Here is a 19,905-nt window from a genome sequence, read left to right on the forward strand (position 1 = left end):
GGAGAAACATCCTCCCTGCATCCTGTCTGTCTAGCCCTGTCAGAATTGTATACGTTTCAGTGAGATCCCCTTTCATTCTTCTAAACTCTAGTGAATACAAGCCTAGTCGACCCAATCTCTCCTCATACGACAGTCCTGCCATCCCAGGAATCAGTCTGGTGAACCTTCGCTGCACTCTCTCTATGGCAAGTGTATCCTTTCTTAGGTCAGGAGACCAAAACTGCACACAGTACTCCAGGTGTGGTCTTACCAAGGCCCTGTATAACTGTAGTAAGACATCCTTGCTCCTGTACTCTCATCCTCTTGTAATGAAGGCCAACATACCATTTGCCTTGCTAACTGCTTGCTGAACCTGTGTTTGCTATCAGTGACTGGTGTACAAAGACACCCAGGTCCCTTTGTACATCAGCATTTCCCAATCTAGCACCATTTAAATAAAACTCTGCCTTTCTGTTTTTCCTACCGAAGTGGATAACTTCACATTTATCCACGTTATACTGCATTTGCCTTGTAATTTCCCACTCACTCAACTTGTCTAAATCACATTGCAGCCTCTCTTCAACCTCCTCACAACTTATAATCCCACCTAGTTTCGTGTCATCAGCAAACTTGGAAATATTACATTTGGTTCCCTCATCCAAATCATTGATATATATTGTGAATAGCTGGGGAACAAGCACTGATCCCTGCGGCACCCCACTAGTCACCGCCTGCCACCCTGAAAAAGACCCATTTATTCCTACTCTCTGTTTCCTGTCTGTTAACCAATTTTCAATCCATGCCAGTATATTACCCCCAATCCGAGGTGCTTTAGTTTTGCACACTAACTTCTTATGTGGGACTTTATCAAAGGCCTTCTGAAAATCCAAATACACCACATCCACTGGTTCTCCCTTATCTATTCTACCAGTTACATCTTCAAAAAACTCCAGTAGGTTTGTCAAACAAGATTTCCCTTTCATATATCCATGTTGACTTTGTCTAATCCTGCTGATATTTTTTAAGTGTACTGTTATCACATGTTTTATAATAGACTCTAGCCATTCCCTACTACTGATGTTAGGCTAACCGGTCTGTAGTTCCCTGTTTTCTCTCTTCCTTTTTTAAATAGTGGGGTTACATTTGCCACCCTCCAACCTGCAGGAACTGTTCCATAATCTATGGAATTTTGGAAGAGGACAACCAATGTATCCACTGTTTCCAAGGCTACCTCTTTTGATACTCTGGGGTGTGGATTATCATGCCCTGGGGATTTATCAGCTTTCAGTCCCGTTAATTTCTCCAGCACACTTTTTTTACTAATACTAATTTCCTTTAATTCCTCCTTTTCACTAAACCCTTGGTTCCCTAGCATTTCTGGGAAGTTATTTGTGTCCTCTTCTGTGAAGACCGAACCAAAGTATTTGTTTAATTGTTCCACCATTTCCTTGTTCCCCATTATAAATTCTCCAGTTTCTGACTGTAAGGGGCCTACATTTGTCTTCACTAATCTTTCTCTTTTTACATACGTGTAGAAGCTTTTACAGTCTGCTTTAATGTTCCTTGCAAGTTTACTCTTATACTCTATCTTTCCCCTCTCAGTCAATCTCTTGTTCCTTTTTTGCTGAACTCTAAACTGCCCCCAATCCTCAGGCTTGCTACTTTTTCTGGCAGCTTTATATGACTTCTCTTTGGATCTAATACCATCCTTAATTTCTTTTGTTAGCCATGGTTGGGCCACTTTTCCTTTTGTGATTTTGCGCCAGAAAGGAATGTATAACTGTTGCAATTCATGCATTCGTTCATAAATGTTAGCCATTGCCTATCCACCATCATGCTTTTTAATGAAGCTCCCCAATCTATCATAGCCAACTTACTCCTCATACCTTCATAGTTTCCTTTGTTTAGACTTAGGACCCTACTTTCGGATTGGACTTCTTCACTTTCCATCTTAATGAAGAATTCTATCATGTTATGGTCACTCTTCCCTAAAGGACCCCGCGCAACAAGATTATTAATCAACCACTTTTCATTGCACAATACCCAATCTTGGATTGCCTGTTCCCTAGTTGGCTCCTCAATGTACTAGTCTAAAAAAACATCTCGTACACACTCCAGGAATTCATCCTCTACAGTAGTATTGCTAATTTGGTTCGGCCAGTCTCGATGTAGATTAAAGTCACGCTGATTACTGTAGTACCCTTGTTACATGCATCTCTAATTTCCTGTTTTATGCCATCCCCTACATTACCACTACTGTTTGGAGGCCTATAGACAACTCCCACCAATGTTTTCTGCCCCTTGCTGCTTCTTAGCTCCACCCAGACTGATTCTACATCTTGATTTTCTGTGCCAATATCCTTTCTCACTATTGCTCTGAATTCATCCTTTACTAACAAGGCCACCCCACCTCCTTTTCCTTTTCGCCTATCCTTCCTAAATATCGAATATCCTTGGATAGTCAGCTCCCAGCCTTGGTAACCCTGCAGCTATGTCTCCATAATCGCAATTATATTGTATCTGTTTGCGCTGTTAAGTCGTCTACCTTATTCCGAATGCTTCGTGCATTCAGATATAGTGCCTTTAGATTTGTCCTTTAAACATTTTTAGACATCTTAACATTTTTTTGTACTATGCCCCTATTTGTCTTATTAGTATTTTTTCTTACCCGGACCCGATTTGTTAATGCACTCCTTTGTCTGTACGCACTGTCCCTTCCTGACACAATCTGGTTATCCTTACACCAATCACTTTCCTGCACTGCTTCCTTGTCTTTTCTCCTCAGCATCTTTAGTCATTCACTTATCTCATCCATTCCAACACTAACATGTTCATAAGGGGGAGAATCTATTCACTGCTCTGTATGTGGAAAGTGATTCAATCGACCATCCCATTTACTGACACACCAGCACAGTCACACCTGAGAGAGACCGTTTAGATATGTCACGTGTGGGAAGGGATTCACTCCGTTGTCCCACCTGTTGACACTCCAGAGTGTCCACATTGAGAACTGTTGCTGTAAATACTCTGAATGTGAGAAAAGATTTCAAAGTTGCAAGAAGCTGATGCACGATCAGCGCATTGATGCTGGAGAGAGGCGGTTTCAATATCCTGTGTGTGGGAGGAAATTCACCCCAGCTGCTGAGACTCCAGTGAGTTCACAGGTGCCTGCAGGGGTTTGGATTCTGTTATTAATCACATCCAGGACCGAACCATGGCAAAGTGGGTTTCTGTGTGAATTACTGATTAATTTTCTCTCTCTCGGATCACGGAAACTCATTCGCCATTCACGAATTGGCACTTTCAATGGCGGGGCTTGTCCCCAGCATGCCCCCCGGGGGAGAATGTGCCCGATAACAACTGGAAGAGCACAGTGCGCAGGCGCACTTCCCGACAATTATCGGCGCATGCGCAGTGTCACTGAGACGTGCTGTGTGGGTACCAGAAGTGGACAAAGGTGGGAGATGCAATTTTTGCGTCGATTACAATTCAGTGGGGCGCAGGGAGGTAACGCACTCGGTGGGCGGGCTTCATAAACACCTGGTGTAGGCGGCAAGTCCCGAATGAGAACTTACAGTTTCCGCGTTTGCAACTCCGGGGCTTTTTCCTGCTAATCGGCCGAGGCTGATTGCGGCCATCTTTGTAAAGGAAAGCTGCAGGTGTGTTTGTCGCAGACTTGCTTCATCAAGCGGTAGAGCGCGTGCGGGGCCATTTTTGTAAAGGACCCATTAGTGGACGGGGCTTCAGCATCCCACTGAGTGAACTGAACCCAGCCAGAGGCAGCACATTCAGGGGAGGAGAGGGAGGGGAACCAGTGAGTGTAGAACTGAACCCAGCCAGAGTCATAACCTTCATAGAAACATAGAAGATAGGAACAGGAGTAGGCCATTCGGCCCCTCGAGCCTGCTCCGCCATTCAATGAGATCATGGCTGACCAAATTCAGTACCCCGTTCCTGCCTTCTCTCCATATCCCTTGATCCCTTTAGCCTTAAGAAATATATCCAACTCCTTCTTGAATATATTTAATGCATTGGCCTCAACTGCCTTCTGTAGTAGAGAATTCCACAGGTTCACCACTCTTTGGGTGAAGAAATTCCTCCTCATCTCTGTCCTAAATGGCTAACCCCTTATCCTTAGACTGTGACCCCTGGTTCTGGACTCCCCGACCATCGGGAACATCCTTCCTCCATCTAGTCTGTCTAGTCCTGTTAGAATTTTATAAGTTTCAATGAGATCCCTTGTCATGCTTCTAAACTCCAGCGAGTATAAGCCCAATCGACCCAATCTCTCGTCATACGACATCCCTGCCATCGCAGGTATCAGCCTGGTGAATCTTCACTGCACTCCCTCCATGGCAAGAACTTCCTTCCTCAGATAAGGCGACCAAAACTGCACACAATACTCAAGATGTGGTCTCACCAAGGCCCTGCACAACTGCAGCAAGACATCCTTGTTCCTGTACTCGAACCCTCTCGCTACGAAGGCCAACATACCATTTGCCTTCTTAACCGCCTGCTGCACCTGCATGCTTCCCTTCAATGACTGGTGCACAAGGACACCCAGGTCTCGTTGCACTTCCCCTTCCCCCAACCTATTGCCGTTCAGATAAAATCTGCCTTCGGGGAGGTGAGGGGGGGAACCAGTGAGTGCAGAACTGAACCCAGCCAGAGTCAGCACCTTCAGGGGAGGAGAGGGAAGGAAACCAGTGAGTGTAGAACTGAACCCAGCCAGCGTCAGCACCTTCAGGGGAGGAGAGGGAGGGGAACCAGTGAGTGTAGAACTGAACCCAGCCAGAGCCAGCACCTTCAGGGGAGGAGTAATGTTATAACGGCACAGAAGGAGGCCATTCGGCCCATTGAGTCCGTGCCGGCTCTCTGTAGAGCAGTCCCATTGCCCTGCTCTATCCCCGTAGCCCTGCAAGTTTATTTCCCTCAAGTGCCTATCTAGTCACCCCTTGAAAACATTCAGTGTGTCTGCTTCCACCACTTTCATTGGCAGCGAGTTCCAGATCATCAACACTTGCTGCGTAAAAAGTTGTTCCTCACATCCCCCCTGTATCTCTTGCCCAAAACCTTAAATCTGGCTTCCCTAGTCCTTGTACCATCAACTAGTGGGAACAGCCTTACCCCGTCTAGCCTATCCAAACCCGTCATAATCTTGTACACCTCTATCAAATCACCCCTCAACTTCCTTTGCTCCAGTTAAAACAAATCCAGCTTCTCCAACCTGTCCTTGTAGCTAACATACCCCATCCCCGGAACCATTCTGGTAAATCTCGTCTGCACCCTCTCAAGGGCCTTCACATCCTTCCTAAAGTGTGGTGACCAGAACTGAATGCAATACTCCAGTTGTGGCCTAACCAGCACTTTATAAAGATACAGATTCACCATAACTTCTCTACTTTTGTACTCAATACCTCTATTTATGAAACCCAAGATCCCATATGCTTTGTTAACCACTCTCTGAATATGTCCTGTCACCTTCAGGGACCTATGCACATTAACTCCCAGGTCCCTCTGTCCCTGCACACTCGTTAAAATTGTGCCATTAAGTGTATATTGCCTCTCCCTGTTCCTGCTACCAAAGTGCATCACCTCGCACTTCTCTGTATTAAATTCCATCTGCCACTTGTCTGCCCATTCTGTTACCCTTTCTATGTATGTCCGTTGCAGTCGATTGGTATCATCCTCACTGTTTGCCAGAGCCCCCATGTTTGGTGTCATTGGCAAATTTAGAAATTCTACTTTGTATTCCAATATCCAGGTCATTTATATATAGTACTGACCATTGGGGAACATCACTGTCTACCATCCTCCAGGCTGAAAAACAGCCATTTACCACAACTCGCTGTTTTCTGTCCTTAAGCCAATTCCTTATCCAAGCTGCCACTAACCAACCTGTTCCACGAGCCTCCATTTTGTTAACCAGAGGGAGAGAGGGGACTCAGTGACTGTAGAACTGAACCCAGCCAGAGTCAGCACCTTCAGGGGAGGAGAGGGAAGGGAACCAGTGAGTGTAGAACTGAACCCAGCCAGAGTCAGCACCTTCAGGGCAGGAGAGGGAGGGGAACCAGTGAGTGAAGAACTGAACCCAGCCAGAGTCAGCACCTTCAGGGCAGGAGAGGGAGGGGAACCAGTGAGTGAAGAACTGAACCCAGCCAGAGTCAGCACCTTCAGGGGAGGAGAGGGAGGGGAACCAGTGAGTGTAGAACTGAACCCAGCCAGAGTCAGCACCTTCAGGCGAGGAGAGAGAGCGGAGCAAAAGACAAACTGTCCTGAGAGGTGTGATTGTTTTGTATTTTAGCACAGGGAGGAGGGACAATTTGTGGGACCGTGATTTACAGCTTTGGGGGAACAAGAGAGGAAAGAATGTTCCATAGAAACTAGAATTGTCTGTTCTGAATTTCTGTCCTGTACTTACAGTGATGAGTGTTGTAAACTCCTTTTACAGGGTATTAGAAGGGGAGGATTTGCAGACGGAACCTTGAACCAAACATCATGTCAAGATCTGTCAGTCACTCGATTCCTCAGGACCTGAATATCGTCGGCCTTTGAATTTGGAAGGAGAATTGTTTGTCTGTTCTGTCTGGGAAAAGATTTCAAATATCAATGTGACTGGAAAAGCACCAAGACACACACACACCCGAGTGAGAGTGTTCCAGTGCACTGACTGTAGAAAGAGCTTTAACCAGTTACACAGCCTGGAAAAACATCGCACCATTCACAGCAGGGAGAAACCGTTCACATGTTCTGTGTGTGGACGAGACTTCAATTGATAGTCCAACCTGGAGAGACACAAGGACACCTGCACCACGGAGAAACCGTGGAAATGTGGGCACTGTGGGAAGGAATTCATTTGTCGTCTAATCTGGAAATTCATCGGCGCAGTCACGCTGGGGAGAGGCCGTTCACCTGCTCCAACTGTGGGAAAGGATTCACTAATTCATCCCACCTACTGAGACACCAGCGAGTTCACAAGTGACCGGGGTTGGATTCTGCTGTTATTGCTGCTTTCAATCAGATTCCGACTGAATCATGTCCATTCTGACAGTTGGAGTTTGTTTCTGCTGATGTTAATAACCCCTATAACTGGGCTGGAGTTTAGTATTTTGATATTTCAAATAACACAGTGTGGCGATATTTGATGTCTCCAAGAGCAGACTAATTGATGTCCTGTTACCAACTGCTCCATTTTTGGGCCTTTTCTCCTTTCTAACTCGAGATTATTTCAGTTCTCCTACCTTCGGTTACTCTCATGGACAAGTCCCAGCTCCCCATACCTTCCAGAGTGCCTCTCCTAGCCTTGGTATCCAGGGAAGGTCTCGGTAACACGCCCGAGATTACTAAACACAAAACCCAGTCTGTTAATCACGTTCAGCTACTGGACTTAGCGTGTGTCCAACAGCATCTCTCTCACCTTTGATGTGTGAATAGAGCATCACGCCTGCAAACCTGCTTTCAATTTAAATTTGAATCCTCTCAGTAAGTGTATTTTTAAAAATTACGTACAATTAAACAGATCACATCAAATAATTGGCAAAGATTTAGAGTCAAAAAGATGAACAAGTGAACACATCATGGCCCAAAACCCCAGCTCTATATTCACAGGAGAAAGTCTGTTATCTAACTCCTCGAGTGGACAGAATAGAGAAAGATCCCAACTCTAAGAACATCTAGAATCTGTTGTAAATATCTTTCAAATCCTGACTGGTCCAATCCGTCGGTTTCCTTTCAATTGAAGTGAATGGAAGATGAGAGGGGTGTTGGCATATGGACCTCGGTTAATTCAGCTTCTGGAAGGTGTTCATGTTTAGTTCATTTGATATTGGGGAAAATGTGGTTGGTATCATTAGAGAGAGAGAGATTTCACTGAGCAACAGCTGGTGTTTGCAACCAACTGGCCTTGGATATTTTCATCATCGAATGTTTCGATCAGAAATATGATGTTGGGATAAGAAAAGTCTGGAGACTAGTGGTTTGTGCTGCCCCAGGAAGGCCACAGTGTTTTTACTGCTTCTAACGTTGTTGATGTGTGTTGAAGAAAATGCAGACTTGTGTCTCTGGACTGTGCAGTAGCCAGAGACGACGATATTAGGCAATGCCAGCTCCAGTTTGATAAGAGGTTGATGGCAGAGCAAGAGATCCAGCAGTTTTAAGAATTTATCTCCCGTCATCTGCAGACATCGAATGTTGCAGCATGCTGACAAAATTGGACTTAAGACTTTAACCTATTGGGTTAAATTATTGGGATCGATTGTTATAGAATTGAATTGTTATAGAATGGAAAAGTAGTGAAGTTATGCTAAACTTGTATCGAACCTTGGTTAGACCACACTTGGAGCACTGCGTACAATTCTGGTCGCCATATTATAAAAAGGATATAGAGGCACTGGAGAGGGTGCAGAGAGGATTTACAAGGGTAATAGCAGAAATGAGAGGGTAGACCTGTCAGGAAAGGATGGACAGGCTGGGTCTCTTTTCTCTTGAAAAAAGACTGACGGGTGACCTAATTTCATGAAAGGTCTTTAAAATTATGAAAGGTTTTGCTAGAGTAGATAGAGAGAGAGTGTTTCCACTTGTGGGGAAGAGCATAACTAGAGGCCATCAATATAAGATAGTCACCAAGAAATCAAATAGGGAATTCAGGAGAAACTTCTTCACCCAGAGAGTGGGGAGAATGTGGAACTCGCTACCACAGGGGGTGGTTGAGGCGAATAGTATAGATGCATTTAAGGGGAGGCGAGACAAGTATATGAAGGAGAAGGGAATAGAGGGTTATGCTGATAGAGTTAGATGGGGAAAGACGGGAGGAGGCTCGAGTGGAGCATAAACGCCGGCATGGACTGGTTGGGCCGAATGGTGTGTTTCTGTGCCGTATATCCTGTGTAATCCTATTTTCCAAGACACATTGCTCGAAGGGGAGGATAAATGACTCGCATCCAAACACAATTGTTACTTTTGTCTTCTTTGTAAAATCACATAGTCTGGGCATAATTTGTTTGTGAAATTAAAATTGATTATATGGACTAGAAGTAATTGAATCAGGAAATGTATTTTATAATGATGTGCATTTTGAAATTGTACTTGGAACATCTCCTCATTAAAGACCACCCATTGTTCCATTACTGTTTTTCCTGTCACTCTTTAGTTCCATTTTACCCTGGCTAGATCCTTTCGCATCCCATTAAAGTTAGCCCTATTCCACTAGATTGTTCCTTGCTCCTCTCCATTGCTAATCTAAAGCTTATGATAGGATGATCACTCGTACCCAAGTGTTCTCCCACAGACACTTGATCGACCTGGCCCACCTCATTCCCCAGCACCAGATCCAGCGATGCCTCCTTCCTAGTTGGTCCAAGAACATACTGTTCCAGGAAATTCTCATGAACACATTTCAGAAATCCCCTCCCCATACTTTCCCTTTACCCTAGTGTAAGTGAGGAAAATCTGGATGGTAAAACAGAACTAACAGACTCAGGTGTTACCCAGTTTATTACGAGTGCACATGGGAGAACCACCTCAGCCAACCCCAGCTGGAGGCTCCGTTCTCAGAGGAAAAGTGACAATGCAGCTTAGTTTATACAGTTTATTAGACAACACCCACTTATTACTAATGGGGGGCGTATACATGGGAATATTGATACTTCATTGGTTTACATGGTTAATCAATCAACTACTAAGCCTGTCCTTCGAACTCGAGTACCCCCTGAATAAATCAGTAAAAAGCTTATGGGCTGCAAAGGCATCATTCTAACTTCGCATTCATTAGCTTATCTCTTATTCTTGTTATCAAAATAGGGAGGCAGGCATCTTCAGCACGACATGGCCTTGCTGAACAAAGCCCTCGTCAAAAAGGGCCAGCTGACTATTCTCTAAGACCTGTCTGCAAAGGTCTCATCAATGTGCCTTTGTGCCTTATCTCTTTCAAGAGGCCTCCTCCAAACATGTACTCGGAGTAATTTACGAGCGGAGCTTTGGAATGTCCTTGGTCATCTACTTGTTAGTTTAAAAAGAATTAATATAGCCAAGTATCCCATGGTGCTTTGCATTTTGTTTTCCAGCTAACAAGACTAAATGGTACCTTTCAGACAGTTTTATACCGGTTGAATATTGAGGACCCCTTTATATCTTTTAAACCAAATTTTATCCTAACAAACCCCTCTTTTGGCCCTTGGCTAAGCCCAAGGTAGCCAACCCCTATCTGTCACCTATATGCAGGATGCTGTACCTCATCTTAACCAGATTCCCTTCATGGTGGCCACCAGTCCGGGTGGAAGAGAGACAGAACATCTGAAAGTCCTATCAAACTATGATTGTCTCCCCTTTTATATGCACCTTACCCCGGTATATACTACTCCCGGTACCACTCAGACGTGTCCTTTGTTGAGATCAAAGAGGCACTGGGGACATTCTCACCCAGTCTCTGCTTTACTGCCTTAGCCAACCTTTTCATCCTCTGCCTATGACATTTATTACAGGCCATGAAAATCAAGAAGCACATTATAACAAACTGCACTACTACTAATACATGTGAGATTAATCTAATCCATGGATGGATCTGTATATTCAGCCCCCAACTCCAAAGGTCATCCCACCAAGCGGTGACTTTAATTTGATCAATGTCATGCTTAATGTTTTTATTGTTCTGTTGTAGGTTATAATAAACCTTCTGGGAGAGGCATATCTCCATTTTCAATACTTTCAAGTGTTCGGGCAACAGGGTATCGGATACCCAAATGTGTTCTGATAGTCTTTTAAGTCTTTCTTGATATCTTCAGAAACTTGTAAGGTGGTGAGGTTATGCTGGTGTATCTCCACCAATTCCTCGTGTCCAATCCGTACCGGGATTTCCGGAGTGGAGCAGAACTCTGAACTTGGAATATCACAAGTTAGATTGGCATATTTAAACATTTTCAAATTAGTTGTAACGCAATATTCACCCTTTCCAGCGTATGCCACTTGAGTGGGTTTTAAATCCGCCTCTAAGGCCTCCATGGTACAATTAATATCCCGTACTTACAAGCAGCTAGAGAAGGCAGCAGGAAGGGACCGCGCCAGAGAGGGGAGGGGGGTCAAGTAGGTATTAGGGCTATTTAATAATTGCCAGAACTTTATCCTAGAATATGCAGAAATGGCCCGACTATACAGGATTTGATCAAAGGGGGATGCCCTTACAAATAGATTCCGACCAAGGAACGCACTTCACGGGCAAAATACTGAAGGATATATGTAAACTAATGGGAATTAAACAAAAGTTCAACATACCCTATCGTCCGCAAAGTTCGGGCATGGTGGAACGCATGAACCGTACATTAAAGCAATCCAAGAAACAGGGCAATGCATGGGCAGACGAGGTAGCCAAGCGGGCAGCTGAGAAAGGGAATCTGACCAATGAAGCCCAGGTGTTCGTGTTTAGTTAAAGTGTGAAAACACAACTGTCTTATTCGATCGGGAAAGTTTTTTTTTTATTTACGTGAAGTGACGCAATTGCGTAAGGCTGATAATGTGTTGCTCCACCTTCAAAAGCATGCAAAGGAGTTAACCCTTTCCACTGTTAAGTTATTTAAAAAAAGTTAGTTAATAGTCGAATAATTAAAGGCACCGCAGAGTAACTTGGTCCAGCGGATGCACATCCTGTGCCTTTCCACCATCTAAAAGGCACAATTCAGGAGTGTGCTGGAATACTCTCCACTTGCCTGGATGAGTGCAGCTCCAACAACACTCAAGAAGCTCGACACCAAAGCAGCCCACTTGATTGGCACCCTATCCACCACCTTAAACATTCACTCCCTCCACCACTGGCGTACCGTGGCTGCAGTGTGTACCATCTACAAGATGCACTGCAGCAACTCGCCAAGGCTTCTTTGGCAGTACCTCCCAAACCCGCGACCGCTTCCACCTAGAAGTACAAGGGCAGCAGGTGCATGGGAATACCACCACCTCCAAGTTACCCTCCAAGTCACACACCATCCTGATTTAGAAGTATATCGGCCGTTCCTTCATCGTCACTGTTTCAAAATCCTGGAACTCCCTCCCTAACAGCACTGTGGGAGTACCTTCACCACACGGACTGCAGCGGTTCAAGAAGGTGGCTCACCACCACCTTCTCAAGGGCAACTAGGGATGAGCAATAAATGCTGGCCTTGCAAGCGCAGCCCACATCTTATGAACGAATAAAACAAAATAGTGGGAACTCCAGGATGCTTCCCATGTCCTGGACAACCACGAGTGCAGGAGGTGTCATCAGCTGGAGGAGATCGAGCTCTGGCTTTCGGAGCATGAGCAGCAGCTGGTGTCACTGCGGTGCATCCATGAGGCTGAGAGCTGTGTGGATAGCATGTTTCAGCAGGTGGTCACCCCGCAGCTAATGAGTCTGCAGGCAGAGAGGGAATGGGTGACTGCTAAACAGAAGAGGAGGACCAGGCAGGTAGTGCAGGAGTCCCTGGAGTGCATCTCGCTCTCCAACCAGTATTCTGTGCTGAGTACTGTTGAGGGCGATGGTTCCTCTGTGGAGTACAGCCAGAGCCAAGTCCATGGCACCACAGGTGTCTCAGCTGCAAAGGGGTGGAGGAGGAAGACAGGGAAAGCAATAGTGGGAGGGGATTCAATAGTTAGCGGAGCAGACAGGCGTTTCTGCAGCTGCAGACCTGACTCCAGTATGGTATGTTGCCTCCCTGGTGCCAGGGTTAAAGATGTCACTGAGTGGATGCAGGACACTCTGAGGGGGGGAGTGTGAACACCCAGAGGTTGTTGTCCATATCAGTACCAACAACGTAGGTAGAAAGAGGGATGAGGTCCTGCAGATAGATTTTAGGGAGCTGGGAAAGAGATTAAAAAGCAGAATCTCAAAGGTAGTAATCTCTGGATTACTCCCAGTGCCACGCGTGAGTGAGTATAGAAATAGGAGGATAGAGCAGATGAATATGTGGCTGGAGAGACAGTGCAGGATGGAGGGCTTCAGATTCCTGAGGAATTGCGGCCGATTCTGGAGGAGGTGGGATCTGTACAGGCCGGACAGGATGCAGCTCAACAGAGCCGGGACCAATATCCTCGTGGGAAGGTTTGCTGGTGTGGCAGTATTGGTTAAGGAGAATGTTACAGTGCTGGAGAGGGAGGATGTCCTGGAGGGGTCAAGGACATAATCTATATGGCTGGAGTTAAGAAGAAATAGAGGTGCCATTACACTACTAGGTGTATTCTATCGACCACCAAATAGTGGGAAAGATATGTAGGAGCAAATTTGCAGAGAAATTACAGAGAGGTGCAACAACTATAGAGTAGTGATAATGGGGGACTTCAACTATCCTAATATAGACTGGGATCAAAATAGTGTTAAGGGCAGAGAAGGGGAAGAATTTCTGAAGTGTGTTCAGGAGAACTTTCTTGATCAGTATGTTTCTGGCCCAATGAGGGAGGAGGCATTGCTGGATCTGGTTCTGGGGAATGAGGTGGGTCAAGTGGAGCAAGTGTCAGTAGGTGAACATTTAGGGAACAGTGATCAGAGTATCATAAGGTTTAGATTAGCTATTGAAAAGGATAGGGAGCAATCTAGAGTAAAAATGTTTAACTGGGGGAAGGCCTATTTCAGTGGGATGAGAACGGATCTGGCCTGGGTAAACTGCAATCAAAGATTAGCAGCAAAACAGTAATGGAACAATGACACATTCATTACAGGCCTCAAGATTAACCCACACAGGGACATTGCTGTCAGTGAAGAGAGACGAGAAAGACCAAAGTGCCGTTTGCCCCTCTCAGTGTGGCCCTGAAGGACTGTGTCCAAGCTGTAGTTCTGTTCCCGCCGTAAGATCCTCCCCCCAGATTGTCCTTTCTGAGCTCCAGCCAGGTGATGGTAAACACTCAGGTGGGAATGACAAAAATCTACAAAAATGTGTTTAAAGCAAAGCTGATTTATTTGACATATTCCAGAATATTAATAACCCCTGTAACTGGGCTGGAGTTTAATATCAGCAGAAACAAACCCCAACTGTCAGAATGAACATGGTTCAGTCCTGGATGTGATTAACAGCTGCAAAAACATCAGAATCCAACCCCTGCAGTCACTTGTGAACTCGCTGGTGTTTCAGCAGGTTGGATGACTGAGTGAATCCCTTCCCACATTCAGAGCAGGTGAACGGCCTCTCCCCAGTGTGAACTCACTGGTGTGTCAGCAGGGTGGCTGACTGAGTGAATCCCTTCCCACATTCAGAGCAGGTGAATGGCCTCTCCCCAGTGTGAGTGCGCTGGTGTACAGTGAGGTGAGATGATCGCCTGAACCCAGTCCCTCAGTGAGAGCACCTGAATGGTCTCTCGTCAGTGTGAACATGTTGATAGGACGTCAGTTCCCTGGAACGTTTATAGCACTTCCCGCAGTCCGGGCGTTTAAAAGGTCTCTCGTCAGTGTGAACTCACCAGTGCTGCAGCAGGTGGGATGACGGAGTGAATCCCTTCCCACATCAGTGCAGGTGAACGGCCTCTCCCCAATGTGAACTCGCTGGTGTGTCACCAGGGAGGATGACTGAGTGAATCCCTTTCCACACTCGGAGCAGGTGAACCGTCTCTCCCCAGTATGAGTGCGCTGGTGTACAGTGAGGTCAGATGAACGCCTGAACCCAGTTCCTCAGTGAGAGCACCTGAACGGTCTCTCGTCAGTGTGAACATGTTGATGGCACATCAGTTCCCCGGAACTTTTATAGCACTTCCCGCAGTCCGGGCATTTAAAAGGTCTCTCGTCAGTGTGAACTCGCCAGTGCTGCAGCAGGTGGGATGAATTAGTGAATCCCTTCCCACACTCAGTGCAGGTGAATGGCCTCTCCCTGGTGTATTCAGCTCAGACGGATAGTTGAATTGCTTCCCATGGAACCACATTTACATGGTTTCTCCCCGGTGTGACTGCGCTTGTGTCTCGACAGGCCGGAGGATCGGCTGAAGCCTCGTCCACACACAGAACACGTGTACAGTTTCTCCCTGCTCTGAACGGTGCTTTCTGCTTCCATGCTCAAAGGTCCTGATGAATTAAGCGACTCTGTCAGATCTTGAAATGAAGTTTGGTTTGAGTTTCCCGTCTGAAAAGCCACCTCTTCTAATACCCTGTAGAATTAATTTCAAAGAGGAAAAACGGAGGGTGAGAGAGAATCCACAAAAACACAAAAGCAGGTTGTGAAATTGAGCTCAATGCATCTGGGAATTTGTGGGTCCGGCATTAGAAAAAAGTGACCATGAAAGCTGCAGGATTGTCGTAAAAACCCAACTGGTTCACTAATGTCCTTCAGGGAAGGGAACCCGTCACCCGGTCTGGGCCTACACAAGACTCTGGCCTCTATGGGAGGAGAGAGAGCGAGGTGGGAGGGGGAGGGGTGAAGGAGAGTGACTTTATACATCTGCAACTCGACTAGAACTTTGACAGACCCGCCCAAACACGTGACCTCCACCACCTAGAAGGACAAGGGCAGCAGCTGCATGAGAACATCATCATCTCCCAGTTCCACTCCAAGTCACACACTGTCCTGATTTGGGCATATATCGCCGTTCCTACATCGTCGCTGGGTGAAAATACTGGAACTCCTCACCGAACAGCATTCTGAGAGTACCTTCACCACATGGACTGCAGAGGTTCAAGAAGAAGGCCCAGCATCACCTTCTCAACAGGCAACTGGGGACTGGCAATATCTGCTGGCCCTGCTAGTGACACCCACATCGAATTAATTTTAAAAATCTGTACATATAAAATGGATTGAAGGCCTCTACAGAAATACTTGTTCCTAAAACGATAATCTTTTACACTGTACAGACAATGTCTGTTTAGCAAATTAATCTCCCCTAGAATCCAACTCCCTTTACAGTCTCACATTGGAAATTGTTGGGTCCCACTGGGCTCAGAGGTACTGGGGGTTAAACCCAGCAGATTTTCCCCCCTCTCCACTCCAGCTCAAACTGCTGCAACAAGAAAGCCCCACACAGGAGGCCAGGGACCGAGTTCCACATCCACCACCCACCGTGGTGCTAACTGGCTCTGAGTTGCTCCCTCTGCTGTATAAATGCAAGTTGTCATGTTTCTTGTCTGGGGGAGGCGCTGCACCCTGGGGTTAATGGTGCCAGTATCCTGGGCACACGTTCGCTGGCTCTGACTCGGGGCCTGAGAACCACAATCAGTGTTGCTGAGGGATTCCAACCCTGGGACTGTACATGGGGATTCCAAACCTGGGACTGTACATGGGGATTCTAACCCTGGGATTGTACATGGGGATTCCAGCCCTGGGACTGTACATGGGGATTCCAGCCCTGGGACTGTACATGGGGATTCTAACCCTGGGACTGTACATGGGGATTCTAAACCTGGGACTGTACATGGGGATTCTAACCCTGGGACTGTACATGGGGATTCTAACCCTGGGACTGCAAATGGGGATTCCAAACCTGGGACTGTACATGGGGATTCCAACCCTGGGACTGTACATGGGGATTCCAAACATGGGACTGCACATGGAGATTCTAACTCTGGGACTGTACATGGGGATTCCAACCCTGGGACTGTACATTGGAATTCTAACGTTGGGACTGTACATGGGGATTCTAACCCTGGGACAATACATGGGGATTCCAGCCCTGGGACTGTACATGGGGATTCCGAACCTGGGACTGTATATGGGGATTCTAACCCTGGGACTGAACATGGGGATTATAACCCTGGGAGTGAGAGAGAGAGAGGCTGGGAATGAATGAGAGAGAGATTGGGGGTGTGAGAGAGAGAGATTGGGAGTGTGAGAGAGAGACTGGGAGTGTGAGTGAGAGACAGACTGGGAGTGAGAGCGAAAGAGATTGGGAGTGTGAGAGAGAGAGAGTGATTGGGAGTGTGAGAGAGAGAGAGAGAATGGGAGTGTGAGAGAGAGGGAGAATGGGAGTGTGAGAGAGAGAGAGAGACTGGGATTGTGAGAGAGAGAGTGATTGGGAGTGTGAGAGAGAGAGAGATTGGGAGTGTGAGAGAGAGAGATTGGGAGTGTGACAGAGAGATTGTGAGTGTGAGAGAGAGAGATTGGGAGTGAGAGAGAGAGAGACTGGGAGTGAGAGAGAAAGAGATTGGGTGTGTGAGAGAGAGAGATTGGGAGTGTGGGAGAGAGAGACATGGAATGTTTGAGAGAGAGAGAGAATAGTAGTGTGAGAGAGAGAGATTGGGAATGTGAGAGAGAGAGATTGGGAGCGTGAGAGAGAGAGAGATTGGGAGTGTGAGAGAGAGAGAGATTGGGAGTGAGAGAGAGATTGGAAGTGTGAGAGAGAGAGACTGGGAGTGAGAAAGAGCGATTGGGAGTGTGAGAGAGAGAGATTGGGAGTGTGAGAGAGAGAGAGATTGGGAGTGAGAGAGAGAGATTGGGAGTGTGAGAGAGTTAGAGATTGGGAGTGTGAGAGAGAGAGAGAGATTGGGATTGTGAGAGAGAGATTGGGAGTGTGAGAGAGAGAGAGATTGGGAGTGTCAGAGAGAGTGATTGGGACTGTGAGAGAGAGAGAGATTGGGAGTGTCAGAGAGAGAGATTGGGAGTGTGAGAGAGAGAGAGATTGGGAGTGTGAGAGAGAGAGACTGGGAGTGTGAGAGAGAGAGATTGGGAGTGTGAGAGAGTTAGAGATTGGGAGTGGGAGAGAGAGAGAGATTGGGAGAGTGAGAGAGAGATTGGGAGGGTGAGAGAGAGAGAGATTGGGAGTGTCAGAGAGAGTGATTAGGACTGTGAGAGAGAGAGAGATTGGGAGTGTCAGAGAGAGAGATTGGGAGTGTGAGAGAGAGAGAGATTGGGAGTGTGAGAGAGAGAGACTGGGAGTGTGAGAGAGAGATTGGGAGTGTGAGAGAGAGTGATTGGGAGTGTGAGGGAGAGAGACTGGGAGTGAGAGAGAGAGATTGGGAGTGGGAGAGAGAGAGAGATTGGATGTGTGAGAGTGAGAGAGATTGGGAGTGTGAGAGAGAGAGAGATTGGGAGTGTGACAGAGAGATTGGGAGTGTGAGAGAGAGAGAGATTGGGAGTGAGAGAGAGAGAGACTGGGAGTGCGAGAGAGAGAGATTGAGTGTGTGAGAGAGAGAGATTGGGAGTGTGGGAGAGAGAGACATGGAATGTGTGAGAGAGAGAGACTTGGAGTGTGAGAGAGAGGGAGAATGGGAGTGTGAGAGAGAGAGAGAGACTGGGATTGTGAGAGAGAGAGTGATTGGGAGTGTGAGAGAGAGAGAGATTGATAGTGTGAGAGAGAGAGAGATTGCGAGTGTGAGAGAGAGAGAGATTGGTAGTGTGAGAGAGAGAGAGATTGGGGGTGTGAGAGAGAGAGATTGGGAGTGTGTGAGAGAGAGATTGGGAGTGTGAGAGAGAGAGACTGGGAGTGTGAGAGAGAGATTGGGAGTGTGAGAGAGAGTGATTGGGAGTGTGAGGGAGAGAGAGTGGGAGTGAGAGAGAGAGATTGGGAGTGTGAGAGAGAGATTGGGTGTGTGAGAGTGCGAGAGATTGGGTGGCTGAGAGAGAGAGATTGGGAGTGTGGGAGAGAGAGACTGGGAGTGTGAGAGAGAGAGAGACTGGGAGTGAGAGCGAGAGAGATTGGGAGTGTGAGAGAGAGAGAGAGATTGGGAATGTGAGAGAGAGAGAGATTGGGAGTGTGAGAGAGAGATTGGGAGTGTGAGAGAGAGAGAGACTGGGAATGTGTGAGAGAGAGAGACTGGCAGTGTGAGAGAGAGTGAGACTGGGAGTGTGAGAGATAGAGAGACTGGGAGTGTGAGAGAGAGAGTAATTGGGAGTGTGAGAGAGAGACAGATTGGGAGTGTGAGAGAGAGAGAGATTGGGAGTGGGAGAGAGAGAGAGATTGGGAGTGTGAGAGAGAGAGAGATTGGGAGTGAGAGAGAGAGAGAGACTGGGAGTGTGAGAGAGAGGGAGACTGGGAGTGTGAGAGAGAGAGACTGGGAGTGTGAGAGAGAGAGTGATTGGGAGTGTGAGAGAGAGAGAGATTAGGAGTGTGAGAGAGATAGATTGGGAGCGGGAGAGAGAGAGATTGGGAGTATGAGAGAGAGATTGGGAGTGTGAGAGAGAGAGAGACTGGGAATGTGTGAGAGAGAGAGACTGGCAGTGTGAGAGAGAGTGAGACTGGGAGTGTGAGAGATAGAGAGACTGGGAGTGTGAGAGAGAGAGTAATTGGGAGTGTGAGAGAGAGAGAGATTGGGAGTGTGAGAGAGAGAGAGATTGGGAGTGTGAGAGAGAGAGAGATTGGGAGTGTGAGAGATAGAGAGATTGGGAGTGAGAGAGAGAGAGAGACTGGGAGTGTGAGAGAGAGGGAGACTGGGAGTGTGAGAGAGAGAGACTGGGAGTGTGAGAGAGAGAGTGATTGGGAGTGTGAGAGAGAGAGAGATTAGGAGTGTGAGAGAGAGAGAGATTGGGAGCGGGAGAGAGAGAGATTGGGAGTATGAGAGAGAGATTGGGAGTGTGAGTGCGAGAGAGATTGGGAGTGTCAGAGAGATTGATTGGGAGAGTGAGAGAGAGAGAGATTGGGAGTGTCAGAGAGAGAGATTGGGAGTGTGAGAGAGAGATAGATTGGGAGTGTGAGAGAGAGAGACTGGGAGTGTGAGAGAGAGATTGGGAGTGCGGGAGAGAGTGATTGGGAGTGTGAGGGAGAGAGATGGGAGTGAGAGAGAGAGATTGGGAGTGGGAGAGAGAGAGAGATTGGATGTGTGAGAGTGAGAGAGATTGGGAGTGTGAGAGAGAGAGATTGGGAGTGTGACAGAGAGATTGGGAGTGTGAGAGAGAGAGAGATTGGGAGTGAGAGAGAGAGAGAATGGGAGCGAGAGTGAAAGAGATTGGGTGTGTGAGAGAGAGAGATTGGGAGTGTGGGAGAGAGAGACATGGAATGTGTGATAGAGAGAGACTGGGAGTGTGATAGAGAGGGAGACTGGGAGTGTGAGAGAGAGAGAGA

The 19,905-nt window shown here is 47.0% G+C and overlaps 1 pseudogene; it reads right to left on the reverse strand.

Moving 5' to 3' along the window:
* The window catches only part of LOC147119672 (uncharacterized), a 312,815-nt pseudogene that overhangs the window by 188,603 nt on the left and 104,307 nt on the right, over positions 1 to 19,905 (reverse strand).

Source organism: Somniosus microcephalus, chromosome 4, assembly GCF_052327205.1.
Source record: "Somniosus microcephalus isolate GS21.2 chromosome 4, FLI_Smic_1.0, whole genome shotgun sequence".
NCBI classification, from domain to species: domain Eukaryota; kingdom Metazoa; phylum Chordata; class Chondrichthyes; order Squaliformes; family Somniosidae; genus Somniosus; species Somniosus microcephalus.